The sequence below is a fragment of the Pongo abelii genome, chromosome 2 (assembly GCF_028885655.2).
Source record: "Pongo abelii isolate AG06213 chromosome 2, NHGRI_mPonAbe1-v2.0_pri, whole genome shotgun sequence".
NCBI lineage: Eukaryota > Metazoa > Chordata > Mammalia > Primates > Hominidae > Pongo > Pongo abelii.
The window spans coordinates 154,580,780-154,586,779 of record NC_085928.1 but is presented as its reverse complement, the minus strand read 5'-3'; positions in this window follow the sequence as shown (position 1 = coordinate 154,586,779).

Below are 6,000 nucleotides of genomic sequence, written 5' to 3'. Positions count from 1 at the left end.
TGAGGAGAAATTCAATTTGGCTGCAGAAATTTGCATAAGTAACAAGAAGCCCAATTTTAATCCCCAAGACAATGGGGAAAATATCTGCAGGGCATGTCAGAGGTATTCATGGCAGTCCCTCCCTTAGTAGGCCCAGAGATCTAGGAGGAAAAAATGGTTTTGAGGGGTGGGCCCAGGTTCCCCATGCTGTGTGGAGTCTAGGAACTTGGTGCCCTGTGCCCAGCTACTCCAGCCTTGACTAAAAGGGGCCAAGGTACAGCTCGACTCATGGCTTCAGAAGGTGGAAGCCCTAGGCCTTGGCAGCTTCCATGTGGTGTTGAGCCTATAGGTGCACAGAAGTCAAGAATTGAGGTTTGGGAATCTCTGCCTAGATTTCACAGGATGTGTGGAAATTCCTGGATGTCCAGGCAGAAGTTTGCTGCAGGGGTGGGGCTCTCATGGAGAACCTCTGCTAGGGCAGTGTGGAAGGGAAATGTGGGGTTGGAAGCCCCACAGAGTCCCTACTGGGGCACTGCCTGGTGGAGTTGTGAGAAGAGGGCCACCATCCTCCAAAACTCAGAATTGTAGGTCCCCTGACAGCTTGCACCGTGCACCTGGAAAAGCCACAGACACAATGCTAGCCCATGAAAGCAGCTTGGAAGGAGGCTGTACCCTCCAAAGCCACTTGGGCAGAGCTGCCCCAAGACCATGGGAACCCATCTGTTCCATCAGAGTGACCTGGATGTGAGACCTGGAGTCAAAGCAGATCATGTTGGAGCTTTAAGATTTGACTGCCCTGCTGGATTTCAGACTTGCATGGGGCCTGTGGCCCCTTCGTTTTGGCCAATTTCTCTCCTTTGGAACAACTGTGTTTACCCAATACCTTTACTCCCATTGCATCTAGGAAGTAACTAACTTGCCTTTGATTTTACAAGCTCATAGGCAGAAGGGACTTGGCTTCTCTCAGATGAGACTTTGGTTTGTGGACTTTTGAGTTAATGCTGAAATGAGTTAGGACTTTGGGGGACTGTTGGGAAGGCATGATTAGTTTTGAAATGTGAGGATGTGAAATTTGTGAGGGGCCCGAGGCGGAATGATATGTTTTGGCTGTGTCTCTACCCAAATCTCATTTTGTTTTCCCACATGTTGTGGGAGGGACCCAGTGAGAGGTAATTGAATCATGGGGCAGGTTTTTCTTGTGCTGTTTTCATGATAGTAATTGGGTCTCATAAGATCTGATGGTTTTAAAAATGGGAGTTTTTCTGTATAAGCGCTCTCTCTTTGCCTACTGCCATCCATGTAAGATGTGACTTGATCCTCCTTGCCTTCTGCCATCATTGTGAGGCCGCTCCAGCCATGTGGAACTCTAAGTCCATTAAACCTATTTCTTTTGTAAATTGCCCCAGTATTTTGTATGTCTCTATCAACAGCATGAAAACAGACTAATACATGACCTGAGGTAGCTGGTATATGTTTGAGGTATGCGTGAACATTTGTGAAGGAATGTATGTGTAATGCCTACTTGCATATTTTTCTACAAAGCTTAGTTTAGCTGAGAGCAGCTTTTGTATTTACCAAATATTTCTCACCAGCAAAACCATGCATAAACAAGTACAAAGTTGACATAATGCTCAAATTGTTCTGAAAGAAATTCAGGTTCAAAATGAGCATAATAGAAGAACTGACTATGTCCCCACATCTAGAACAACGCCTAGTACATACTGTGCACTCTATGCATGTATATTAAAGAAATGCCCCAATAAATGATTTGATACAATATATTTTCTTGTATCATGGCTTATACTCCCCAGAAAAGGATAGAAAAACAGAAATTTCTCACAGAAAATTTGGTTTCCTCTCTGGTAATGTGGGTATTATGAGTACGCAAAATAAAATGAAGATAAATTGGAAGTATTTAACTTCAATGAATTCCTATATTACATCTGTTGAGATATTCTACCCTTGTGATTAGCATTTGGTGAGTGACATGGGAGACCTGGAAGCCTAGATAGGGCATATTTGCTTCAAAAAGCATATTCAATGTTGTACTAATTTTTTATATTTTGAAAACAGCAACCAAAACCAACTATAGTTATTTTTAAATCAACTACAAACAGTTAAATGGAAAAATGTTTGCAATTTGTGGTGATATTTAGATATAACCTTCTTAGTTTCCCTCAAGGCTGCTTATTAGTACAGGTAAAAATGAGATTTTTTTTAATTTAACAGAAATGACACACAGTTTTAAAGCAAAAAAATAACTCTTCTTAGTGTAGGAATATGAAATACCACATTAATTAGAGCTAATTTCCTGTACATGAAGGACAGCAGCCAAAATAATGAACAAGTATAAAAATAAATTGTTCTGAAATAGATGTAACTAAAACAGTCACATATATGAAAGCCAGATGCTTATTCACTACACTGATTCAGGTACTAATATATTAGTCAAGGTTTTCCAGAGAAACAAAACTAATAAGATACATAAGTGTACACACACACACACACATACATACACATATGTGCAACACAGAGAGACACAGAAAGACTGAGATGTATTATAAGGAATTTGCTCATACAATTATACAGGCTGAACATTCTCATGATCTGCAGTTGGCAAGCTGGAAATGCATGAGAGGAGATATGTAGTTTTTATGAGTCCAAGGGCCTGAGAATCCGGACACCCAATAGTGTATGTTCAAGCTTGAGGCAGGAGAAGAATCATATCCTACTTCTAACAGTTAGGCTAAAGAAGTTCCCTCTTCCTCAGCCTTTTAATAACATTCAGGTCTTCAACTGATTAGATGAGACCCACCTACATTAGGGAGGGCAATGTGCTTTACTAAATCTACCAATTCAAATATTAATCTCATACAGAACACCCTCTCAGATGCATTGAGAATAGTGTTTGACTAAATGTTTGAATACTACACAGCACAGTCAAATTGATACATAAAATTAACAATCACAAGTTAATAATCACCATGTTAATTTGGCAGTCATATACATCTCCTTCAACCATAGTTAGTCTACAAGTAAAGACAATAGCAAGGTCATAATGTCACTGAGTATTATGCAACTATTCTGTGTATGACCCAAAGCACACTCACCCATTCCCCAGAAGAGGAAGTAAAGTCCTGAATGATGTTTACTTTTCTGTTCTTCTCTTTGATAGCCCATAACTTAAATATTGTAATGTAAAGTAATTATGATATAAAGCAGATACACATTATGTTATATGGTAAGAAAAGAGAGAAAAGATCCCAAAGATTATACACACACACACACACACACACACACACACACAAATCCATCACAAAGCAATTACGAAACATTTTTGGTAGTTATCATTCATGTTTCTGTAAGTGGCTACATGGTCACAGCTAGTATTTATAACGACATTTTCCCACTGTTCATTCTGTATTCCCTTTGCCTTTGGCAAGAATGTTAGTTGGTTGTGTGTGTGTGTGTGTGTGTGTGTCTGTGTGTGTGTGTGTGTGTGTTTTATCTGTTTGGCTGACCCAAATCTTCAGACATGAAGGATCTGAGCTATTAGTGCCACTACCTGGTACTGGTATTGGATTGGGTTGTTGTCATTTGCCATTGACCTTAATCACAAGTCATTGTAAAACTGAGAGACGCCCTAAAGGATCTCTTGTATTCCAGATATTGTTGTATTTCCTTCCGCTGTAGAGTAGTAGTCCGATTTTCCCGTGGTAGTCAAGATCAATCACTGCAGCCAGCACAGTTACTCCTTTCTTTACTTGTTGTTTAGAGTCATGAGGACTCCAAAGTGGCCAGGAGTAGTCTTAATGTCCAGTTGAAATGAATCATTATTGTTTCCCCAGGTGGTAACAGTTCTTCCTTTAGAACTTTCTAAGACCTCTATGCCAGTAGAACCTAAGTTCATGAAAACCAGCAGTAAAAATTTTGATAGTAGTTTACTAGGGATAATAGTCAGTGTTGCCACTCCCATTTTCACCCCTTGATTCCTGAACCCATGAATCCTGGCTATTGGACAAACAGTACCATAAATTCGTACTGATTAGAACATATGCAGCTTTCTGAAGAACGTTGTTCCAGATCTGAAAGGTATTTCCACGTAGCTTGCAATGTAACTGAGTATTCAAGAGGACATTCCACTATACTATCAAGCCAACTTTTTATGAGTAGTGAGAAACATGGTAAGACCAGTGAATTATCAGTACATTAGTCTACTGCTACACTTCATTTCCAGTGAAGTGAGTTCCATTGATCAGAAGAAACACTGTGTGGAATATCATGATGGTGAATGATGAATTCTGTAACTATACGGGTATTTTTGACAGCAGCATTGCATATATAGAGGGTAATCTTGTATTCAGAGTGTCTATTCCAGTAAAAATAAAGCATTGCCTCTTCCATAATGGAAGCAGTCTGGTGTAATTAAATAAGCCAAGTAGTTGGCTTATTACCCCAAGTAACAGGAACTCAGTGCCGCATGTGTCTGCTCCTGATAGAATGAACACTCAGCTGTTGCTATAGCTAGGTATACCTTAGTAAATAGAGGTCCATGTTACAGAGCTTATAAATAACCTTCATCTGTGCCACCATGTCCACTTTTTTTATGAGCCCATTGGGTGATAATACGGGTGGCTAGGGAAAGATGCTAACTGGTATCCACACAATGGTTCATTCTATCCACTTGATTATTAAAATACTAGTCAGGAGAATTTTGGTGAGCATTCACATGAGATGCATATATCTTCACATTGTTTTGCCCATTTAGAAAGGCCTGTCCACATATCTTTTCTTCCAGGAATTGAGTAAATTATCATAAATTTTCCAATAATGTTCCTTTCAAACCTCTGGCCATCCAGCCAAATTATCAACCACAGCCCATGAATCATTATATAATTGGATGTCTGGCTAATTCTCATTTCAAGCAAAGTGAACAACCAGGTGCTCTGCTCGTGGTTATGCCCACTAGGAGGATTTCTTATCTCCACTGTCCTTTAGGGATGTCCCAGAATGAAGCTATAGTACAGCAGATGTCCACTTTTGGGTAATGTCTGTCTATAATACTGACCCATCTGTAAACCAGGCCTGAGTCTTCTCTTCCTCTTTCAGCTGATCATAAAGAACTTCTCATGAGGCCAGAGGTTCACTCTGGGAGAGAGAAGACAATGTAGCAGAAGTGGGAACCATAGACATTTGGGCAACTTCCTGTAACTTATTTGAGCCTTCAGGATTTCTTTGGGCCTGATCATGTATATATGCCTTCTATTTCATGATGGAGTCCTGACATGCATGCTCAACTTTATGGCTTAGGTCTTAGGGTTCTCCAGTGAGACAGAACCAATAAGATAGATAGCTGGAGAGATATATATAGAAGATAGATAGATAGATAGATAGATAGATAGATAGATAGATAGATACATGCATACATACATACATACATACATGCAAATATACGTGAGAGGTGATTTATTGGTGCAATTGGCTCATGCAATTATGCTGGCTAACAGAAGTCCCATGCTGCTAGAAGGCTAGCAGAGAAGTCCCACTATGACAGGCTTTCTATGAGCTGGAGACCCTGGGATGCTAGTAGTGTGGCTCAGTTTAAGTATAAAAGCCTCAAAGGATGAAAGTTAATAATGTAATTCTCAGTTTGAAGCCAGATATCTAAGAATCCAGGGGGAGAGAACTGGTGTAAGTCCAGGAGTTCCAAGATGGGAGAGCCTAAAGTTTTAATTTCCAAGGACAGGATAATGGGGAGAGCGCCCAGCTCCAGAACTGATAGAGAGGAAATCCTTTTCTCTCTTTTCTTTTTGTTCTAACTGGGCCCCAGCTGTTTGGATGGTACCTGCTTGAATTGAAGGCAGATCTTCTCCTTTCAGTCTACTGACACATGCCAATCTTCTCTGGAAAGTGCCTCGTAGACACAACAAAAGTAATGCTTTACCAGTTCTCTAGATATTCTTTAATCGAGTCAAGTTAGCACCTAAAATTAACCATCACAGTGGGTCAGATAACATCCAG